The sequence below is a fragment of the Neocloeon triangulifer genome, unplaced genomic scaffold (assembly GCF_031216515.1).
Source record: "Neocloeon triangulifer isolate White Clay Creek 2 clone unplaced genomic scaffold, ASM3121651v1 ptg000011l, whole genome shotgun sequence".
NCBI lineage: Eukaryota > Metazoa > Arthropoda > Insecta > Ephemeroptera > Baetidae > Neocloeon > Neocloeon triangulifer.
Window position 1 is genome coordinate 1321094 of NW_026775553.1, and position 23561 is coordinate 1344654.

The window sequence follows — 23561 nt, forward strand, 5'->3', positions numbered from 1 at the left end:
TCAATTAAATTTTTAATAATCAGAAAAATTGACCTATCCAATGATATGACGACTTCAAACTTCAATGATTGAGTTTTGTTAAACCAGGAAATGCTCATATTTTGAATGTATTACAAAGTGAGTATTAAATTTACTTGGAAAATATGAAGAGTTTCAAACTGAATTTGATTTCATTCTAATTTAATCAATGTATAAATTTAATTCATAAAAAATACATTAAATTTGGACAAAATACTTTAAAACGTTTTTAATATACTAATTATTTTATATGTTGCTTTTAATATAAATGTGTAAATTAAAATAAAGTCACACTTATTAAATGGATAAAAATTTTAAGTCGACAAAACGCTTCTGGCGAAAACGGAATTTACTTCAAATCATGATGGAAGCGGTGCAAATTTAAATTTATTCCCGACCTTATTGTTAGATATCAATCAGCGAGTTGTTTGAGATCCTGCAGGTGCGGAGCGCGCCGAATTTATTTATTGATTTGCATGCATCTGATAAAAGCAAATAACAATAAAAAATAATTTACAACCAAAGCAAACTCGTTCTTAAAGAGGTTGTTAATCACTCTCGCCGCCAAAGAGGAAGTGACCCAGAATCTTTTCTGCACGCCTGGCTTGTTTTTATTTTATGTTTAAACGCCCACGCCAAAGATTGACTCATTCATTTCAGCTTTAAGGCCCGAATTCTGTCACCTGGCGCGTCGATTATCGTCATTTTTAATCAGTCGCACTCAATTTCAGAGACAATCGGGCGAGGCCATCAAATGAAACGGGGCCGCAGAACAGGTGAAAGCTGCGATGATTTTATAGACGCCTTTGCACGCAGGTAATTGTTGTCTGACGACATAAATAATGCAAAATCTAAATCATTTAAATGCTGAAATTGATTCCGTTTCGATTTGGAAATGCGGCCGTCGTTAAATTTTACAAGAAAAAAAACTGAATTTATTAGTCGAATATCAAATGTCATGGGAATAAAGGTGCGTGTAATTTATTCCACGTAATCAAAATCGGAGCTTTTCGCACATTAGATGATAAAAGCGGCCGCGTGAGTTTTTTTTATTTTTTAGCAAGCTGGCCTACTAAAGAGGAGAGTCGGTTTGAAAAAGGTCAACGAATCGTAATTACTCTCGAATTTCCTCTGCGTCAAATGAAAGAAAGAAAGAAAGGATTTCACTTTTATTATATTTGCAAATCAATTACGGGGCACGCGAGATTTCTCTCGTAACGCAAATCATCATTTTTTATTGCTCATTTGAAGTCGCGCCGCGAGAGAATTAATTATTAGAAATGACGCGGGACTATTTCTCTTGCTTCAACCCACGGGCCACTTGTAATTACTCGCCTAATAAAACATTTCAAACATTGGTCACAATGGCGTGTACTTGTTTTTTGTACTTTATCAGCTTCGTCGGATCTACTTTCGAACCGATTCAGGTCGCGCGGATTTGCTCGGAACAAATTGAAAAAGCCTGAAATAAAAACAAAAAAGAAAGATCGAAACTGAACTCGGCGGCGACTAATGGCTCTGCAGTTCCGATCACCGGAGAGGACAGACACATCCGCCGGCAATTTCTCCACATTATCCGGCCAATGAACAACGATATTGCCTTTTAAATTAATCAAAACTCGAGGGAATCAAATCAATTCCATCAAATGCGATCCGCTTAAAAAAAAATTAACAAAAAACTGTAAATTTAATTTCATATTATTATAAATATTTAAATAATATTCTGCAAAAATTTAAAAGGAAAGCCGCTTAATAATTTTAATTGCACGCACCTGACAAAATAAATGATGGATTACAAATTTCATGCGGAATGAAATTGCTAAATTTTGATTGAGATTAATTCGAGGTTAGTGTGCGGAATTTTAAATTAAAACGGCTTCCCTTTGAAGTAATAAAGAGAGTGCATTAATTTCCTCCTTGCATGTTTTACTCGAGGGGAGAAATGACGGCTGCTTTAATTAAGCCGTGCACTTTTCGAGTCCTAATGCGGGGGTTGCGCCACCCCTACCCACACCGGCAATAATTACACCTACGCGTGAATATTATATACGAAAAATACGCCAAAATCCCTCTCGGCAATTACTTTAGTCCGTCCGACTATTAATTCTGCTTACACCGTGGGAGATTTAGTTTCGGAAAAAAAAATAGCTGCTGGTATGTTCAAAATAAAAAACATTTCTATGCGTAATGTACGAGGGGGCCTAGGGGAGCGCGGAGCTTTTAGGCCGGCTCCTCTTTATGGAGCAATAAATTAGGCGCGCATTAAAATTTGTTGCTATTAGAGCTGCGTGAGTATTAAAATAATTATCGTGTCGGCGTGCGGCTGCCTTAATGGCTCGACGACGCAATCCTCGAATGTTTTCCCAGACGAAAGAAGAAATAGTTTTGAATACATTTCGAGGGCGATCTGTCAACTAGGTGGTCCCGAGTCGTGCAGACAAACCAAGGCCTAATGCAAATTTCATTCGCGAGAGGACCACACAATTTGTCACCGCAGCCAAGACATTTTCGAATAAAGTTATAGCAAGAATAATTGCCAGAGTTTCTCTAACAAAGTGATTCATGTTCCTTCGAATATCAATTTTAAACAGATATTTCTTCTGGGATTATTGATTTTCAGTCATTCAAAGACACTTTAAAGAAACTAGAAACACTTAAAAAGTTGAAGAACCACGAAAATCAATTAATTTGGCAGAATGTTTAATAAACCCTTTTTTATATCTCCGGCGGCCATATTGGAATTTGGCAAAATATGACATTTTTCCATTAATTAGGCATCATAAGAACCATAAAATTAACTATTTATTTACAGAAATCAATGATATTGCAGTGCTAAAAAAGTAGCTTGAATTCCCTTGAAAAAAAACTAACGCGTTTCAATTTCCAAATTAACTTTTCTCTAAAACTTTACTCCCAATTCATTGATCATCAAAATGATCCTTAAGTTGCAATTAATGACTTTGTGATCCTGAGCTTTTGAAATAGAAAAATGTCCAGCCCGATTTGGGAGAAAATTGATTTCGTTCATATTTGATTCCCTAATGATGTGGGTTATTAAATTAATTTGATTTTAAATGGTCTAATTTTGGAACTTTCTTTCCTTCGCCAATTATCTCTTCATAAAAAAACCAGACCAAAGAAGGAGCGTTTGTCAATTTTTTATGCTAAAAAGGAGTTTCACTTTTTTTCAAATGAGAGATGCTTCGACTCTATTTTTGTATCAATTCGAGGCGTGGCAAAGCATCAGCCGGTTTCGTATTTAGGTCTGATATCAAAAAGCTCCCTGCTGCAGTCGAGGTGTAATAAACTGGCTCCTTCACTCGAGGCGCAAAACAACTTTCTACATCAATTGCAAAGAGAAATGAGCATAGAATAATAAATAATCCGCTGACAAAACGTGACGTCATCCAACGGGAATATCTTTGCGAGATTTTTCGCGTGATTTTTGTACAATTCTCCCCTTTTGTACAATAAACCTGCGAGTTATGAGCGCGCAATTAAGTGTTTTATATTGCCACGCTGCTTAAGCACCACACGCTCGGAACTCAAAATTTACAGTGTTATTTTAATATTTCCTCCACGCAACGTGCACCGAGACGGCCATGCATACCTTCCGAGCTTTGAGAAAAAAACATTTATAAATAATTCCGGCCGGATTTACTTCCGTCCGAGCTGTTGCTCCCTTTACTTTTTATAGAGGAAAAGGGTTGGGTAAAAATAAACAGGACTTTTTTTTGTAAAAAATTTCCAGCATAATCGAAAATAAATATCAATTTGGCGACATTTCTGTTTGCTGAACTTAAAAAGTTTAGCAATATTTGCTTTCGAGAGGCACCAAGATTTGCTATCTTATCTGCGTGCTAAGCGGCCATAATCGACCTGCTTCTGTTGCCAGCTCAAGGTAAATATCAAATATTGACCGTGGACAGAAATAATTTGCATGTCAAAAAGTACTCGAGGCAATTTTAGAATATATGAAATTTAAATCACCGAAGTAAAACTGTATTGTCAGGTCTTGAATTTCGTGGCCGAAATTGCGGCAGAAACTTCAAGTTTAATAAAATCTGCAGCAAACAAACTTAATATTGTAGTCATTTGAAGCACCGTTTCTGGATTTTTTCCTTTCCGATTTTAATCCCTGAAAATTTCCACGCTTGGACCGACCGTGTGTGGCGCTCTAATCTCTTTCATATCAGCAGTTCACGTGTGTATAAAAAGGGACACGCCAAGCTAGCCAAACACCAAAGTTTAGCACACCCTCAGTATAAATATATATACGTATTTTAATGGCGTGCAAAACTCGAGCTGCCCGAATATATGCGACTGATAAAGATTACTGCGGCACAAAAACATTGCCTCCATTTTTCACGTCAGCCGCTGCTGTCTCAAACAAAGTCGTTCGGGCCGAGGGAGAAAAATAAATAAATCGTGAAATTTTATGACGCGCGCGTTGTTTTCACAGAGGGTAAAAAATAACGCCACACTGACTGCAATTTTGCAGCTAATTTCCCTTGTTTTCGTTTTAAAACAACGTAAAGCATACAAGCCACAAAAAATGTTTCTCTTAATTGTTGGAAGCTTAAAACAAATACTTAAATAAGAAGAAAATTTAATAAAACGCTAAAAAAAAATAATATTTATAAAATTGTTAAAACAGCCTCGTACCAACTCTATTATGTTGGTAACAAAATGACCGCTTTAAATGCACGCCTGAATCTTGCGAATAAAAATTCTTTAAATTTATAACAGCATTTGAGATTGGTCAAAAAATTACCTAGTATTAATTTTACACGTGCCAATTTGGGTTTGGCGCCATTTTTTTTATCTCTAAAGGGGGCATTACCCGTAATTTTAGAGAGTGAAGAATGACTTGAGATCTTTTGATTTTGCATAACTTTGGAACAGTTTCAGTTAGAATAATGATCTAAGCTGTTTCTGGCCTAACTTTAGACGCTGAACAACTTTGCTGTTGACATCAAAGTCGAAGGCATATGGAAAAATATGTCACTTTTCAGAGATTTTTTTTAAAGTCACATTTTGAAGATTTTGGATTTTTTTGGTGGCATAGGAAAAAATTTAGTCCATAATATTTTACATCCGCTCTGTGATTTTCAAAATGGCCATTTTTTATTTCTAGATAATAAAGATTATTGACTCAAGAATTTTAAAAATCAACAATTTTAAAGAAAATTATGTTTCTTAGAGTCTAGTATTCATTTTGTTACTAAAAAATTGCTGCTGAACATGCGAAATTTTGCAAAAAAATTCTTAAAATGTACATAATATTAGCGGATAATCAATTGTTGAACTTTAAAGTGGTCGTCCTCTTTGTTTCGGCTCAGAAGTTCCTCTTTAAACAATTGAGCACGCTGATGGCATAAGTTTGGAAAGGCGCCGCGCGGTGCACAGCGTTGATTTTAATTGCGGCGGATAAAATCTGATCCAGAAAGCTTGAGCAAGCAGGTCGGAATCATTGTTGCCGCCAGGAAAATAAGTTTGAACGGCAGTGAAAGGTGCATTGTGCGAGTCTCGAGTGAAATATGTGGAGCAATATGGCTGTCGGTGCTGCGAAATAATGTTTTCAAACAGCGCCATTATTGCTCCCCATCAACGTGTATAATTACACCCTTGCCAGGGGAGGCGCCACTTGTGCATTTCGGGCGCAATTTATGAGACTTCATCTTTTAATTTCCTCCCTTTAATATGAAACACCTGCCTCTTTTCCATATTAAAAGGTTTCTGGTGGCGCCGCCGCCGCCGCGAATAAATTATCATCGCCCGCGCGCGCGCCACCTTTTGCAAATTACACACGAAAAACACTCCATTTAACCGGCTTTTCCACAGCGCCTATTTTATCTCTCGCCGGAAATTTTTCCCAGCGGCAAAGGTTAAAAAAAATAAATGGAAATTCACAGATAATCCAATCCAACTTCCCATGCGTAATGAAAAAGGATTTTGAATTTTTAACATTAAATTTGATCGATTTTGACAGCTTTTGATAATTACGGCGCTGACTTTTAACTGGCACAGATTTCGCTAACCAAGTAGAGCGGATTTTAAGCGTCTGGTTTATTCATATTTTCATAACCACGTCGCCGCAGAGACCAAGCTTGACGAGCGCCACAATTACGAATTCCGTCTGTCTGGCCGGCAAAACTTTTATGAATGTGTTTGAGGACAAGCCTTAAATTAATAACACCGCCAAAATTTGCCTCTCGCATTCAAAATGAATTTGACTCTGCCTCTCCAAGGGTTTAATTCACCTTTAGAATTTAATTCCGATTACCCTTTTATTTAGAGAACACATCTGTCCAAATATTCCTCTCGATTTTGGTTTAGGCAGGAAAAGCCAAAGTTTATTCACACGAGAGGGGAATCAAATGGATTTTGTTTATTTTATTGAGGGACACGCGGCCGCAATTGACTGTTGAGGTCTTTGCTTCCCCTATTATATCAGATTGAATATAAAAGCAGCTGCTCTTGATAAGTTACGTAAATCGAAGCGTGCGTCGAAAGGGCAGGTGATGCTTGCGGAGAAGGTAGAATAATGCGCGCAAAAACCACCCCGCACACAATTACATTAATTTGGCTTTTCACAATATTGTGCTGCTGCAAAGGGCGGACGCACCGACCACACCCTCAAAGTTGGTGCTGCACAGTGTGGTCTGCTGATTAAAATCTGCCGCTTAAATTCGGCCGCTGCGGTCGAAATAAATTTCTCTCTTCCTTGAAGAGTTTCCTCACGTGCTTGCAAATCAAATGTGAATCCTTTTATGGGGTCAACCGAGATAAAAATTTCATTTGGGATTCACTTTTTTTAAAAAGGCCCATTTTTGGGAGTAAAAAAGTGGGCTGACGTTATCAAAGGAATGAAATATTCCAGCTTTTTGCGCTGCCAACGCAGGGTCCAGAGCAAAAAGCAGCGAGTATTCATCAAACTGATATGAATGATAAAAGAGATAACTCTTTATGCTGCTCCATAACTTTTTTATGCAGGCACAAACTGGCCGTTAAAGGAGCCAACCGTGCTGCGTCTGTTTATTTTATATGTTTTTCTGCAGATACGTCTCGCTTTGAATGCATCGAGCCCATTAGACGCATCCAATTCCGAGACACGAGAGAGAGAGGAGCACATAAAGGACACTTCTCTACTCGATCCTTTTTGTGCTGCAGCGCGCCAACCCTTTTCTATCAAATTTGCTCCGCTCGTATATGTGACGCCAGAGACTTTCCTAGAAGGGGTGATGGAGTGGAAGTTTCACTGCCGACACCAAATTCAGCTCCTCGACACCATTAAGCGAGAATTGAAAATATTTCCAGACTGGGAATATATTTTGACTTTAAATATTAATTATTTGCTCGATTTGAAATTTGGAAAGAGTTCCAAATTTAATTTCCGAGATTTTGTGAATCATTGCATTTGATGCAGACTCAGAATGTAATATTGGAGGGAACCAGCCTTAAATGGTGCTCCATTTCAATGATGTGGAATAAAGTAATTCCATTTTATCAAGCCGACGGAGACGCGCTGGCAATTTGAGCTGGCGCGCTTTTGTTTCTTCAGCAAACAAAGCTCGAGTACCGCACAAAACAACAACAATATTCCGCGCAAAGGCTCGTTTATTTCATCTCGCCTTTTGCACCTTTTAGTGTTGGTTTTAATACAAATTATTCTATCCCCGGCGAGTGTACTTTGAGCTGGGGAAAGTTGGTTATCCCGTCGCGGTCATTAGCATAGAGGCGAGAGTGATGCTTTTGGGCAGCTAAGATCCCCTTTAAATTGAGCCTTGTATTTATTAGCGGGGCCTCCCGAGACCTGACTTTTCCCTCCTGTCTGTTGCGCCTTCTTGCTGCTGGGGATTCACATTACTCTCTTTCATACACAGTTGCTGTTCTTCTACAAAAGTTGCCGGACACGGACTCTCTCTCCGCAGCAATAAAACGTGCGCGCTTAGCACCCCCTTTAGCCAGGCCCGGACTGCAAATCTCCAACCCAAAACACAAAGTTTCCAAAGTTAAGGGCCAAAGTTTGTTCAAAACTGCAACCATTTGAATTTATTTCTGTAATAATTTGTTAGTTGAGGGTTTATTTTTAATATTTTCATCAAAATTTCCTTCCACAATTAGGAATTAATAAAAAAAATAATTCCTGGAAAGATCAGTCCGTCCCTCATCTACTTTTACCTCAAATCTCATTCCTTCCCTCTATTTTTTCCAGATATATTTTCTCATCAAGTGTGAGTGAATTTTTACATCTTTGCCTGCAGTGGCAGCAGCGGGGGTTGCACAAAGGACCCCTACGTGTGAGTACAGCAGCGAGCACTTAGGGCGCCGCCGCCGCCCGAATACTGATCAACGGCCGAGAGGGAAATCGTGATTGATGCTACCTGAAGAATTAAATTAAATTCGGTGCCACGATTTATCGGCCGCGCTTCGTCGGTGTAAACATGCGGCGCAGGGGGAGCGACTGACTTTTTTAATATAGTCATGCCGCAATAAAAATAGACTCTCTCGCGCGCCCGGCGCTTTAATAAAAACACCGTTCCAAACTGTAACGTGTGGGGAGCCTGCGAGCTGCATAAACACCACTTTTATGTGTAAAAAAGTCAAATGGAGGAAGCGCAAATCCCACTTTTTCTAAATAAAGAAGATGGAAGGAAAAGTAAATTTGAATTTTCGATATAGTTGAAAATCATGCGTTTTTTATGGCATTGGCAGGAAACTTTTATCCTTATAAAAAGTTTCTCTATATTTTAAATAAATATTTAAATTGTTGTATATATTTATTGATTGAATTATATTTTAGGTTTGTCCCGGCTCAAATGGAAATAACTTTGGCACTCTCTCGGGGATATCTGAAAGACCGCTAATTCGCCGGCGTATATTCGGCGCGTGGGACGCATCGCCGGTGTGTTTTGCAACGAGAGAGTGTTCTCTGTCTGGAGATAAAGTGCGAGCTCAACACGACAAGGTGCGCCGCCTCGATTATTAACGCCCTTACACGCGTGAGAGAAGATGAAATAGAGAAAGAGAGGTGAGGAGTTCAAAATATTCAGCCTCCCACTTAGTCCCAAGTAAAAGGGTTGTTTAAATAATTTATATGTGGACCGAGCAATTCAACAGGCCATGCTAATTTTCCGCCAGCTTTTATGCCATTCAAATTCAAATTTTTTCCTTCCAGTTTGTTGGCCACATTTTCTAGAACGCCGAACCTCTCTTTTTTTTTGCTTTCAAAAGATAACGCGTGAAAGGTCAAGTCGGTGGAAAAATCTTCCTTTTTTTTGCAGCAAAAATCACGGCATTCTTGTGCATATGCTCGGGATAATCCAGCGCGACAAAGGTCGCATGTTTTTGTTTGGTACACTCGGCAGAAAGGGATGCTTTTCCCAGATGACTTGCGGCCGCACCGCCGCCATAAACCAAAAGTAAAACCCATCTTTTTTTTCGTCTGCGGCCCAACATGGAAAAGAGCCGCTCCTTCGGGACTCGCTCGGTCCCTCTCCGAATGCGACTCGACTACATTTTTTTTTTTTGGTCAAGAGGCGCGCAATGCGATACGGACGCGTAATGGACGCGTGTCTGTACACATTGGCCGGAAATTCCTCTTCACATCTCTTTACGGTTCCCGAGGGCGATGGAACAAGATGGACGAGGTCCGAGAGTGGAGAGGATCGCCCGCAGCTCCCTCAGGATGATGGAAGACGCGCGTTCCTTGGAAATAATAACAGGCCTGATCTCCTTTTTCGGAATATAAGTGATAAGATTTATAATCGAATTCTCTTAATCCTCTTGAAACTTTGCCCCAGTGAAAAAAATCCACACTTTTAAAGCTTTTTCCCCCACAGGCTTCTCCTTTTCCTCGTCCCTTTAAGCCCAGGCGTCCCTTAACCATATAATCACCTTCACCAGCCCCAGCTGCTTTGGGCCGAACGCGCGTGTTTTATTAACATTTCGCCTCTGGTCAACCCGCATTCGCTGTTTTTTCCAAATACGAAGATCGTAATCGTGCAGCAGTTCGAGATGATCAAAGATGCTGGTCCATTGTTGCCCGTCCATACCTCCGAACACAATGGCCGTGCATGATTGGGATAAATTTCCTCCTCCTTAATATAGCGCTTCTGTTCGTTTGATGGATATAAATTTCTTTTCATCAGCGGCACAAAACCGTATTATTAGGCACGACGCATACAAAAAGTTTGATTAAAATTTTTCTCAAGGAGAATGAAAAATAAAAAAATAATACACATCCTGCTGAGAAAGATGCTTGGCATGCACGCGACTTTGGTGTAGTAATTATTGTATTAGAAAACTGGAGCGGTAATTTATTGGGCTTAATTACAGTACGACGGGGGATGCGCGTAAGTGGATTGTTAATTGCCTGGAGAAAGAAATAATAATTGAATTCGGGCCTGACGAGCAAAGCCGCCGCACCTGTTTAATTTCGTCTTCACTTTCAAGGGAATTATTTCGCTTCTGAAATTAAACTTGTTGAGCGCGTTGATTAATTTTTAAATTAAATTCGTGGGAATTTATATTTTCGAATAGCCAAGGACAATCGAATTTGCATATAAACGGAGCCGCAATCCGAGCGCAAACAAAAACAAAAGAAGCAGAGATTCGCTCTGGTGGCCAAATCTGTATTCATTGTAAATAAATAAATAAATCGGCGGACCTTGAAAACTCACGCTCCGAGCATGTATTTTTCACGACTCATTACAGTACGTGCTCCCATGCGGCGTTCTCCATTATTTTTTTGCACTCGGCACGACTTTTGTTACACATACATAAGAAGTGCGGGTGCGAAGAGAGCAAAATCACTTTCTAAAAAGTGTTTTTTTATGATATTTATTAATTTGTTCTCACTGAATCGATTGAAATAAGCTTTTTGAATAATAATTGGGGAAATCTAGAGTTTCGTTATTATTTTTCAAGAGTGAGCTGCTGCGTAATACATTTTTTTTCTTCTTCTTCATGCCTTGCAGCTTTTTCTCTCTTTTTCTTTCAAGGGCCATTATGCGGCGGACGGATGGAGCCCGAGAGAGAGGAGAGAGAAGCAGCAGCAACCATCATAACAATATTCAAATGGATGATGAAGTAGACGCGCAGCCAGAACAAGAGGAATGGCTTTATCCTTTAACCCCTTTGCTCGGCGAGGAACACAGTTGCCAAGTCGCGTGACTGAATTACACGGAAACACGCATACAAAAAAAGTATGTTGAATTTATTAAAACACCGCGAGCATAAATAAAATCGGTAATTATGGCGATGCACGCGATTTTCGGTTGGAAAAAAGTGCAAAGAACAACAAACAGAATTCATTAAAAAAATTCTTCACAAATTACTTTGCCATCTCGATACAATAATAATAAAAATATTGATCTCTTATACAAAAATATGAAACTAAACAATAAACTCGGAGCTGATGATGCTTATTTCATTTTAATGACGTGGATCTCGCTGGGAAGTCTCTCTCTGTTCATTCTTAACGATTTCCAACGCACCATTTGGTTTTCGTCTAATTTTTCACGCCGCTCTTGAATCAGAAAAATGAGTTGGGCCGAAACACATGTTATTTATCTGCGGCCGCGATAAGAAATGCACTCTCTCTGCCTGCTCGGTCGGTCGGGAGGTCATCTGGCCTCGTGTGTGTGTATTAAATGGCCCTCCTTTTAGGCGCGACACTCGAGAGCCTGTTAATGGTCTTTGCTTTTTGCCGCTCTCGAGAAAAAGGGATATTGTACCTCGCTCACAGTCATCTGATACTTTTATATATAAAACGGCCGTGTTGAATGCGAGAAATATTAATTTTTGAAACGAAATTTCATCGCAGTAAGAGAAGGGAGACGTCATTTGTTTTTATTGTAAATTCACACCACGAAAGCTTTCGGATCAAATTAAACGCGCCGTGACACTGTCAGCGAAAATATTTCAGAAAAAATAATAACAATATTCTGTTTCCTGCTGAGTAATGAAATGAAAAAGCTTTCCTTTCGCTAATGGAATCGCATTTCGCTTCGACAATGTAAAATAATTCATTTAAACCACATTTTCCCGGGGCGCAAATTAAAATCGTGAGAGCGTGAAATTCAATTTCGCTACTTGCTCTCCGCAAATGAGCTTCCTGGAACTGAATTAAACAATTCAAGGTTAAAGGGGCGAACAATGGGATCTTGGCTGCATCTAACGATGACCAATTGATCCAAATTTGATCGCAACCGATTTCAAGGCTGTCTCTGGATTCAATCGCCAGAAAATCGTGAGGATATTTTCACGACTCTCTTTTACGACACACGGTGCAGGCTCGACACTTTTTATGGACTGCTCGGATTATATTGAGCTCTATTAATAACTCGATCCCAAAACAGATGAGAGACTGATCACCCTATCTAAATTCATTCACCAATAATTGAATTCTGGGGTGAATAAGTAATCCCTCCAAAGAAAATCATTATTGATAATTTAAATTTTACAGAAATTACCAATATAATATCAATTTCTGAATCAATAAATTTCAAGTATGAGAATTGACTTGCACGAGTATAATTAGTCGAAAATCTTCGGCTTTTGGTCATTGCTGGCGCTGCGATCGCTGATTATGCGATTGCAGCGCCACCAACGACCAAAAGCTGAAGTTTTTGCACCAAACTGTACAAAAAAAATCATATTTTCGCAAGATTTTGCAATCTTTTCGAATAAAGCGGAGCATGTCTTTAAATTAATTAATATGAATACTATCGTTTGGCATTCGTGACAGATTTTGAACAAATGCTCCGTTGATGAATTTGAGCTCTATTTGGAGGAACAAATGGTTTGCTATTATTTCACGGCTTCTGTTTGCCTCGAGAACAATTCGCTGACGGCAGCATCATCTCTCTGGTGCAGAGGCTCATCTCTCTCTCTCACGAACACTGCGAATGATTACACAACGTCTGTCTACTTGTTATTGTCTCGGTTCACGATAATTATAACGTCCTCCAAGAGAGAGACACGCCTCGCGACTGCAGCTGTGAGTTGAATTAATGAATCTTTATATCATTGCGAGACGAACAAATCCTGGCGAAACACAGTACAAATTTAAATAATAATGGTTCGTCTCAAGACGACTAATAAGACGGACGTGATCGGGAATAATAATTCAAACTCGATTTGAAACTTGTGCCGAGAGACGGAACTTTGTACAATTCATTGTGTGCAATTCTGCGAATCGCATTAGCAACAGAGCGAGTAGCAAACTCAAATTGCGGAGAGGAAGAACGAAAGTCGTGCGTCGCTGCAAACTTTGAGAATAGGCCTCCGGGGCGTGCATTAAAATTTTCATATTTCATCTCTCGGCTAAGCTTTCCGCCTTGTGGCTGATTATATTATATATTAAATTTTTTTGCCAACGCTAATCTGTCAAACGTCGCGTGAATTTCAGGGAACTGACGCGCCGGAGGAATAAAAAGCGGCGAAAAAAAGTGCGGCAGGAGTTATTAAAAGCGCTCTTTTCAAACTTCTCCGCCGGCATTTGAAAGAAAGTGAACTTTGGTCCTCTTCTTTTTAAGTTCATAACACACAAGAACCTTTCAATTTGGTCGTATATAAAAAACCGCGCGCAGGTTGAGGCGAATGTGAAAAGACAGTGCTTTTCATCTCTTCTTTCCGCCACCCCTTTTCATTTTGCCCTCTCGCGGGTGCGAGAATCTCCCGCATTAAAAAGACAACTCGCTTACTTTTTTTTCAGTCATTAAAAAAGCATGCCTTCGCAAACAATATTCCAGCTCGGCCTAAAAATAGTTCCCCTTAATTTCTGCAACCCTTTTTAGAAAACAGATCGATGAGGTGCTGCGACGCCGGGGCAATTTCAGCGCCGCGTTGAAATTTTAACCTCGCCATAAATATTTCCAGTGTCAAGGTTTTGAGTTTAGGGACGCCGCGAACGGGATGTTTGCCTTTCCAGCGCAATAATAAAAGCACGTATTTATAGACCAGACGCGTTGGTGCTCTGTTTTCTCTCAAGTTTTTTGCTTTTGGCGCCTTCGAGTTGTCCTTTATTTAATCCACCCACCGGCAAGACAAGCAAACACCACTTTTTACCACTTTTTTCTGTGTGTTTAAGCAGACGAGCCAATTAAGCTGTTTTATTTTTTGTCAAGCTTAATCTGAATTTCTGTTGGTTTATAATTAAGCTCAGCGAAGACTTTTAAATTTGCCAAGAAAATTTGTTTCTATAAATTAAGAGATTTTGGTTGGATTTTTTTAGTCAATTAGTTGCTCAAATAACAGAAAATTGCTACAAATTCGTCTCAACTGCTGGAATTCCGAGATTTCTCCGCAGAGAGGGTTTCGCCCCGAAATAACACTGCGGCCGATGTGTTTTGGTGCATATTGAAATTTTAATGCGTTCCAGGCTTTTTATCGTAACGTCGGCACCGTCGGCGTTGAAGTGCTGCTTTTACGACACAAAGGTAAAAATAAATCAGTCATTAAATCCATTCGCATCAGCATCAAACGAGCCAAGGTCTGAAAGAGTGAGTGAGTTGCAACAACCTATAAATGCTCAGCACAATTTCATTTGCTACAACCTTGCTTTTCCATTGGAAATTCTATTATTTTATTAAAAAAAAAAACACTGTCTATTTGCATTTATATTGTTTGTTTTCGTAGGAATTTTCCAGGAATGCTTTAATTAAACATCCTCTCGCCGAAAGCATTTCGAACAATTTCAATTAATAATTACATAATATATTTCCAGCATTTCGTAAGTACCATCGAGCCGAATCAAGTCCGCATCGGCTGTTATGCCGCCGATAAATTACATAAGGAACAATTCAATTAAGGCAGCTTTCCTCTCTCGCTGGCTGGCAATTATAAACGCGGAGGCACGCACAACAACCGCACTTGTAAGTTTGCGCCCCAAGTGCAGAACAAAACATTTTAAGTAGCAGCGAGAAACACACACACAGGGCCTTTGTTGTGCTCGCAGAATGTATTTTATGTCGTCTGAGTAAGAGAGAGGGTGGCTGCGGGTCGCGCTCTAAACAGTGTAAAATATTGCGTATATATTTCACTTGAGCGCGGGACAAAGCGCGCGGCCCCGCCATTGGCAGCGCCGATGACAGATGTGAAAACGCAAGCCACATGCTCGACGCCGATATTAAACGAAAAAACGAAAAAGAATTGCTGCAAAACAAAGAGCGTGGGTGAAAAATGAATCGGCCGCGGTGCCAAAAATTCCCGACGATGACCACAACCGACCGGATTAATAAATCACTAATCACATATTGGACTGAAAAAAACGAATAGATAAAGGTGAGGCAAAATGTTTTGTTGAAAAACATGCAAAACCTTTTTGATACAAAATTATAAAAAAAAATCCTTAAAGTTTCATTTTGTGGAAAGCCAATATTGGTACGGATACATCAGATTTTTCGTGCCCTTTAAAATGATAAAATATTTATTACTTCTACATCTCTTTGTCTGAATGCAAAAGCCGAAAAACGAATTGTCGGTGTCGGCCATCTTGGATTTCGGGGTTTTTTGGCAAAAATTGAAGCCAATGAAACAAGCTTTTCAAAATATTATTTTAAAAATTCTCTCCCTGGTTTTTGTGTAAATATGTCTTTGATTTTCCATTGAAAATGTTCAATTCACTTTTAGGGTATTTCTTGTGACTAAACAACGAATTATTTGACCGAATTTCATCAATTGAAGCCTGTTCGGTAAAACTTTTTCAATTACAGCGGCCGGTGTTGCGGCGTTGCAGTTTAAATGCGGCAGCAGTTTGACGTGTGGGCGAACCGGTCGTTGTGTCGCTTGGGCCACGCGGCGGCGGCGGCACCAGATGTGTCTGTCGGGGTAAATAAGGCGGCCGACGAAACTAACTGCACAGCAGCGCTTCGGTAGGTATTTTTAGGCTGAGCGTTCGCGTGGGAGGCCAAAACAAAAGAAGCCGCTGATAATTCGCGAGATTTGCAACGGCTCGGTCGGGAGGTCATTTTTTGCCCAGCGGGGATGACCAAGCGTCAATTTATTCTCCTTTAAAATATTAATTCAGTAAAGAAGTTCAATAGAAATTTATAGGTTCCCTTTTTACTGTTAAAATTTTCAATAACAAATGGAATTGAAGAAAATTAACGGAAATGACCTTTAAAATTGGTATTTAATGTGGAAATAATTTGCCATCAAGACCACGTTTTTTTAGTATTTTTAGGTTTTCAGCTTCCTTTGGGACTGTGAAAATAATCAAATTGTCGCGCGGGTGCAGAAGGTGACAAAGAACGGCACCCACTGTGCATAGCCACGCCACTTCCTGTCCAATCCTAAACAAATAATCGCGTCAAAAGGTTGGTTACACAATGCAGCGTCTGACCTCAAATTTCAATAGGCTAATGTCGCATCAGAAAGGCAGCTTCTTCAATTCTTCGCCTCCCCTACTATCGCTTCCTATTTTATATTTTCTCCTCGGAGGCTCAGCGAGGATGAGCTTGACCGGCCCGAAAAGTTCTCCGATAAATCTCATCTATTTTCAGCCCGGCCTGCTTTCTTCGTTTCGCCCACACTTTGCCAAACAATTAACAAACGGGTTGCGTCGTTCCCCGGGGAAGCCGTCAAAAGAAAATAAAGAGCTTTATTTTAATTCGCAGCCTCGACTTTTGGCACGGCCAGTCCTGACAATTGCGTCGGTTCGACTTTTCAAAAACAAATTCGTGCGGCCACCGGGAGGGAAACTCGGACAAAAATGCACGCGCACGCATCCCTTATAACAAAGAGACGCTCCCCTACTTTTTATTATCCTGGTGGTCGCAAATCGCACCCCAACACGTCACCCTTGCCTTTTTATTTCGTCCGAGCTCTACGGGAGGGTGGGAAAATTCTATTAATGCGCCTGAATATATTTTTATATATTCAATTTAAATAAAAGAAGAAGTTTCGGGGGGTGGCTTGAAAGGGTTGCTCGGGTGGGTGGGTGGCGAGTTTTATGTTTTCCTAATTGCTCGCCAGAGATGCGCTATCAGAAATCAGAGTAATTGGATCACCCCTTTCTCGGCTGCTCACATCACGACGAGTGCATTAAAAGCGGCAACAATCTCAGAGGGGTGCTGCTTTTTTTCTCTCGGTAATGTGAGAAATTTGGATGTCACGAAACCAAAACAAACCGACGCTTTTCACAGGAGAGAGATAAAAAGGGACGATTTTTTTTTACTTTTATTCCGATTTGGTTTTAGTTTTTAACTAGATAAATTTTGACTTGCGAGGAAATTGATATAAATGAGATTCAAGTCAGCGACCCTCGGTGCGTATAACGAGGCGCGCATTTGATAATTAAAACGCGATTGATTGATATTAATGATCGCGCGCCCTCTTGGCAACTTCCTTGGCCTCGCAGCCCAATTATTCTGGCAGCAGCGCCAAACCAGCCAGTCTTCAAGTCTAGACTTTGATTGTACGTTTGCGGCTTGCAAATATTAGTGCCTTGTTTATTTATTTCACTGGGATCAAAGAGAACCATTGCGAGGAGAATTACAAATTTGAATGCACGGCAAAAAGTAAAGTGCTCGGAAAATTTGAAGCGAATTAATTAACAGGAGCTTTTTTAGTGGGGCCAAATTTTAGTGCGCATTAACTCTAGATTTGGTCAAAGTGGCTTATCTTTACATTCTTCTCAACTGAATTTAATCATTTCTTTTGAAAAAGGAAGACTTATTTGATGAAAAATAATATTTTATACAAAAAGGAATTATTTATATTTTCTAAAAATAATTTTCTTTATAAAAAGTTGAATATTTCAACAACTTTCTGATTTTTTAAATTATGAAAAATTTCCTAAAATTGATTTCACACTCTATTAATGCTTAATTTATTATTTTTTGTATATTTTTTAAAAGATTTCCTCTTGACTTTTAACGAAATTTAGGCTGCCCTTCTTAAGTGTAAGGCAACTTCTTGCGACTGACTCATCATTTAATTGCTCGCAACTCAGGTGATTTCATTTGAAAAAGCGTTTATTTCCCAAACAAGGAAAATGCCAACCTTGAAAAGCAATCTCCTCTGACTTGGCTAGGAGAGAAGAGTCTGTCGTTTTTTCCTTCCTTTCAACTAATAAAAGTGTTTACCGAGTCGCCTCGCCAACTTGACGCGTTCGCTGTTTTATATGTTGGCCTGTTTACGGTGCGTCTCTCGACTAACGGTATGACTGACACTCGACTTTCAAGTTTCAACTCTGAGCCGAGCGCCTAAATAAAAATAAAACGCTCTCGGCCGATTTCAACCCTTTCTTTCCTTATAATTTGAGAAAAAAAAAATTTAAAATCTTACCTGCAAAGGTCCGAGTTAATCCACTCGAAGCGTGCACCTTTAAGAAACGGGCGACTTTGCACTTTCGGCGACAAAATCCACTCGCACAAGAACAATTAAAGCGGCCGAAATCCGCGGAAAGGCCGACCGAGCACTCTCACTTTGAACTGCGAAGAAGAATTATCCTCACCTCGCGATCACGCCCACAGTATGTGTGTTTGTATTGACAAAGGGATGCGAATGCACCGACGACGAGAGTTGCCTCTGCGGAGGCTTTTCTGACACTGGCGAGGCGAGGACGGAGGAGCCGCGGCTGCCGATCGTCGCCGCTCCTGCTGCCCCCTCTGATCGCAGCGAGTCGCGCGCGCAAGCTTCGGCTCCACGCGGCTCTTTTCACTCCGCGTGGCCTTCGAGCTTTAACTTTTTTGCTCGCCGTTTAGAAATCAAATCAATTCCTTGATCGAAGGTGAAAATTCAGAGAGATTTACAAAAATAAGTTGAGGAATTTTGTGTTTTTTTGTGACAAATAATTTTGCAATAAAATAATTAACTAATTATCATTTCACCCTCATTGTCAGTTATCATTCCAAATTGGAAACAAATTAATTCAGAAACATAGTTAAGTAGCATTTTTATTGCTTTTAACTTCCTGGAGTGCGATTCAAAAATATCATGATATGATTTAATAATTTAAATTTCGCAAAGTTAATTTTAAAGAGGATGGAACCGCCTCAGGGCAGCAAAATCATCGACAAAACTGATAGTTAATGCCATAAAGAAAACCAGAAGTCTCCAACTAAATTTTTTCAACGTTGAAAAATGTGCTTTTTTATACATTTTTCTAGGTTCTATGACAATGAGCGATTGAAATTTGAAGATCCTGCATAAAAAAAACACCCATTCATATTTTGGATGTTATAATGGGAATAATGAATATTTTTCAAAATTTATTAATTCCATTATGTTGGCCAATAATAAATAAGGTAAGGGTTTATAAAATCTGCTGTGAAATTAATTCAGTTAAAGAATTTTAATTTTCTTGGTGGGAGGTTGCAGCTATAATGAACCAATGCTTCTTTTTTTATTATTTATAACTAAGTTTGAAGGTCAAAGATCATTGATCCTGGCAAAAGGTCAAGATACAAAGTATTTCGCCCCTTTAAAATAGGCAACCAGACAAAACCACAAGATATGCCTCGTGTCATTTTTCATAGGCGAATTTATTTTTTTTTAAAGTCGTTTTGAAAATGTTATTTTGATTTTAAAATAGCGCGTCACTGACTGGAAATTGCATGTTCCGTAAAGATTTTACAAATTAAAAAATGAAGCTTTTTTAACATATTTCAGTCTGATTGAGATAATTATATTTTGTATTCCATTGAAATTTTAGGCATTAAAAAAAATCATCTTTAAACTCAATTATTAAGCAGAAGCGATCGAACAAAGGATGTATCTTGAAGTAATGCACGTAGACACGAATATTTGTGCACTTGAGGGCTTCGGATGCCCTCGAGTACATTATGCAGCGCAGTTTCATTTTTTGGCGTTTGTCAAGTGGATTCCTCTCTCGTCGTCTTTTCCTCCGCCGTATGTTATCTCCCTGTTCTCTGGAGTGAGTGTCTCGCTCCCCGCTTTTTTCATCAAACGTTGTATGACATTAATATTGATTTTGCAAAGGGGCTTCCTTGGGGTTGCGCCACACAGCATACGCGGTTCACAAAGTCACATGCGACACCAGCCCAGCACAGACTGTTTTCGTTTCGCACCCACGCCGTGCAGTTATCAGAGGTTTCTTTCCTTTTGATCAAAATGCAATACATACACAATTTTGATGCGAACAAGATTTAAAGAATAAAAAATTTATCAATTTCTTTTGGCCCAATTTATTGATGCTTAATTCAATTATTTATTTTAATCATCTTTTCTTCACTTTATGTGATGTGAAAAATTTGATCCCCCGGAGCACTGAAGAGAATAATAAAAAAACTCCGTCGTCGCTCAGATTCTTTCACGCGATTGATTAGCTTCTAATGCAACGCTCAGCGATTCGAAGTTCATTTTTCAAAAGCAATTTGAGAACAGTTTTCATCCTTGACTGACTCGCATTAATATTGAACTCTTTTATGCGCAAAAGGAAGCTCTTTGATGCGATGAGAAAAGAGACTCTTTCATTTAATAATTCAAAACTTTTATTGAACTCGCGGGTTCAAATGTATGGATAATTTCATTCGTGCGTGCAACTGAAATATGGAAGTTTTTAAACAGGCGAGTTGTAAACGCTCGCAGGGAGCACAGAGCACGGTTTATAAACTTTATTAGATCGCACGCCACGCGCGCTGTAAAATTTCATCAGAGAGAAGCAGAGAAAGAAAGGATGAAAAATTATCACACCGCGCGATGACTAGCTGAACCATTAATTATTTTTGGTGAACAATATGCGAGAGAAAGAGGGGTTGAGAGATGTCAAAAGTGCGCTCCTTATTTTTAGCCATCGGTATAGAGGGCCAGAGAGGGTTCCGATTACTTTCCTCCCTGTATAAATCAGTAGTGGAAATTTGACTGAAGTTTAATTTACAAATAATGAGGAAATGGAAATCTTGAAAATTATTAAATTCAACAAATACATTGAAGAAGAAGGGGAAAAATTTAACCAGAAAATTAAAATATTTGAAATTACTTTGTACTGAGAAGATCAAAAATAAATCTGCCTATTATTGTCCCAAAAGAGAGTTGAAGAGATTTTGAATTTCAATTTTAATCAACCTCAATTGTTAAATACAATATTTGAAAAATATTAATTACCTTTTTTATTCTCATTAATTTAAATATCTGTAGTTCTGAATGAACATCAAACAAAGAAAACTAAGAAATTTTTAAATATTTGCATTTCTAAAATGAGATTTGCATCCTAAAGGTACTTTGTTGTGGGCATTTCCGCTCCTCCTCCCCTAATGAAAAATCGGCCAAAACGCCGCAAAGGGATGGACAGCGCAGCGTATTTTCACTTTGCTTGCAGGGTTATGAAGTGCGATGACGGCATTATTACTGGAGCCGCAAGAAGCTCTCGCACAGCTATTGATCATCGAATAATGAGGGATCCCGCGCTGCAAAAAGGAAGGGGTAGGCAATGCTGACGGCCGCCCCGAGGAAATTACAAAGATGCAGATCCATTTCTCCGTCATACATACTCTGGCGCTCTGCCACACTGGCCAAGCGAGACGCGCCTCAAATGAATAACAAATGCGTACCAGGCCCTTCCATTCTCTCTCTCGGAGACGCACTATTATATTTCGCTTCTATTCATACACGAATTTATGTGCCACACACACACACACACACAACTCGGCGGAATTGACCCTTTCCACTTGAATGATCTTGAACATTGAAGCAGTATTGTTTTGTCCATGCCAAATGGGGTCGCAGGCATTCATGATTTCGACTGAAATTAAAACAAAATTAATCCGAGTGCTGCGATTTTAAATTGAGACTTCTCGTTCCTTGAAGTTGACTCGAGCCCAATTGAGCATGAAACGTCTTGAGCAAATTCTCTTTGACGCGAGTTGGGGTGAAATGATGTGTTGCTTCGCGGCTCAACTCGTGTTCATTAGCGCTGAGAACTTAATTAAATATATACCATGAGCAGCGTCTTACACTATCAGCAGCAACGTGATTTGGCCGAACCGCGAGCTTCCTTCATTTTTGATGCCGAATCAGCGCAAATGGAGAGTCCGCGGTGGAATTTAAAGGGGATGGAGCTTTTACAAAAGAGTCAAAATTGTAAAATTGTTTTTAATTTCATAATTTGTCTATTTAATTAAAGAGGGTTGATTTCTGAAAAAAAAATGTCAAGATAATTCATATTTGGGTATTGAAAAAAACTTCATAGTTCTACAAATTCAAATATGGTCGCCGGAGATTCTTAGTGGCTCAGTCCGCGCATGCCCTTCCTGCCAAACAATATGGCCGCCGCTGTTCTTTGGGCGAGGGTTGGAAATTGGAAACGCTTAACTTTTGTTTTGCTTAAAACTGCACAGGGGTTACTTAAACTGCTGTCAAATTAATTTGGGTAAAGATTTTATAATATTCTCGGTCGGAGGTTCGAGCTAACGAACCAGTAAGTATACAAAATAAAAGAATAAACCTTTTTAATCAAATTCGAAACAAATTCATTTAGTTTTATTGTATTTTAGCAAATGTTACAAAAACAATAAATGGGAGGTTCTTCTTTAAATAAATACGGCAAATTTAAATTATTTACATAATTATGCATCCCATTTCATATTGAGTCCCTAAAGAAATCATGAATCGAATAACTTTATGCTTTCAAATTAAACTCGCACAATAAGAAATTAAACAGTCGCCGATGTTATGTGGAGAAAAGTTCATGTTGCAAGTTTTTATCGCTCTTCAGCAATCAAATTTACATGAAGCGGCGCTGGAATACAATCAAGAAAAGCAATATTGGAACTCATCCCTCGGCTGCAGCGCTTCCCGCAGTTAGTTGTGTTTAACTTTCATCGCAACGCCGGGAGAGAACCATTGATGGCATTATTTCTGCAGATATGAAGTTTAGTTCAATCAAAAGTTGTCCCCGCTGCGGAACACCCTAGAGTCGCAGCTTCTCTCTCTCTCTCTCTGGGCAAATAATGTACCACTGTGTGGCACGTAACGATGCAGCCCACAAAGCCAGCAGTCGAGCTTGTTGATAATCGCCGCGTGTTTTATTTAATCAAAGACTTGAGAAAAACTGAAATTCCTGGAAAATGCAATCTCTTGAGAGCAGCTGCTGCTGCGAGAGATTCATTTTTGTCGCAATGTTCTGCTCGAGCTTGCAGAATAATTTACGTACTTATTTGCAGAAGAGCTGCCGAGTTGCAAGTTTTACTTTTTCTTTTTGAGTTATAAACAAAGAATTCCATTTAATGAAAATTGTGTTTCTTTTGCGAAGTAAAAGGAATCCGGGTTAAACTTTTATAATTTGCTTTTAAACAACGTGATTTTATATATAAAAAATATTGTGGAATAATATTGTTTTTAAGCTCAGGAATATTTTCATCCCAATTGCGCGTTGAACTGTTTTTGGATATTTAAGATGACTTAATGCGAAGAAGGGTTTTGAATGTTAATATCGCCTGCAGCATTAATTCGGTACCAAGTTTAAAAGATATGCCTTGACAATTTTGAAGAAAAATCTTTGAATCTTGACCGCCGTCGTCACATTCCTCACTTTTATGTCCCCCCAAGTCAAGAGCTTGAGAAATGATAGA

General features: G+C 39.2%; 1 protein-coding gene across 7 annotated transcripts in view; it reads right to left on the reverse strand.

Moving 5' to 3' along the window:
- Positions 1-18598, reverse strand: part of LOC132195841 (semaphorin-1A-like) — a 90648-nt gene extending 72050 nt beyond the window's left edge. For all 7 annotated transcript variants that reach the window (XR_009441694.1, XM_059618088.1, XM_059618089.1 and 4 more), the window contains exon 1: positions 18316-18598. The gene's annotated coding sequence lies outside the window, so the exon portion shown is untranslated. The remainder of the gene's footprint in view (positions 1-18315) is intronic.
- Between the last annotated feature and the right edge of the window lie 4963 nt (positions 18599-23561).